Source organism: Penaeus monodon, chromosome 18 (assembly GCF_015228065.2).
Source record: "Penaeus monodon isolate SGIC_2016 chromosome 18, NSTDA_Pmon_1, whole genome shotgun sequence".
Classification (NCBI taxonomy): domain Eukaryota; kingdom Metazoa; phylum Arthropoda; class Malacostraca; order Decapoda; family Penaeidae; genus Penaeus; species Penaeus monodon.
In genome coordinates, this window is record NC_051403.1 from 11,026,004 (window position 1) to 11,027,069 (window position 1,066).

Consider the following 1,066-nt stretch of genomic DNA (forward strand, 5'->3'; position numbering starts at 1 on the left):
TTTATCCCCAATACAGCAGTGGCGAAATATGTTAAATAAAAAAGGCATATGTAAGAAATTAGAGGTATTGATGATATTTATAAGATATTGTAAGGCAGTTCCTCATCATATAAAAGGACGTGATCAAAATCATAATAATGATAATGCATGATAATATGGTATGAAATATAATAATGAAATTAATCCGTTATGATGTTAATAATGATATTCATATTCTTATTGTCGAGACTGATATTGATTCGACATTTAAAAGGTGCACTGGTTACAAATTTTAAAGGATTGCCAAACCCCACACTTTGTTTATTTACGTATTTTTATTTTGAAGGTATATCGATAGAGCAAAATTTAGTGTCATAAATAAAGTAAATTATGGTGGTTATGTGCAGATGGTTGGTATGTTGAAATGATCACAATTCAATGGGAGGGGGGGGAGTAAGCAGATATTCATTACCGTTTTTTTTTTTTCAAAAGGTTTCTACTCCCCTGTCAAACGCTGGTATGTTAAGTGCCGGGTGTTAAAAGTCTTGTTGTGCCTATAAATTGAAGGTTGTTATGTTTGATAAGCTAAATAATATAAACGTTAAATCCATATGAAGTGAATTGTGATAACTAATTCCCTTCATCTCGCACGCAGAGACAGAGATTGAGGAAAGCGTTACGTTAACCGTTAAGATATATATATTTCTTTTCTTTTCTTTTCTTTTGTTTCTTTTTTCTTCTTTTCTTCTTTTTTCTTTTCTTTTTTTTTGCCAGTTGATATAACAACGGATTTTTTTGAAGGTGACTATTCCGTTTGTGCCAAGTAGACCAGAGTAAAGTGTAGGAGAAGGATATTGTGAAAGATAGAAAGAAGGGGTCTATGGCTTTTGTCCAGGTAATGACGGAAAATACCAGGGAGTGGGGCCGACTTCCTCGATCCGTCTCACATTTATGTAAATTATTTTTTATCTTTATGACTATCATTGATTTATAATTACTAGAGAAAGGAAGAGTGTAAAATTAAAATTAACCATAGATTTGAACTGATTTACTAAAAGGATAATCCTGTCATTTTCTGATATCTATT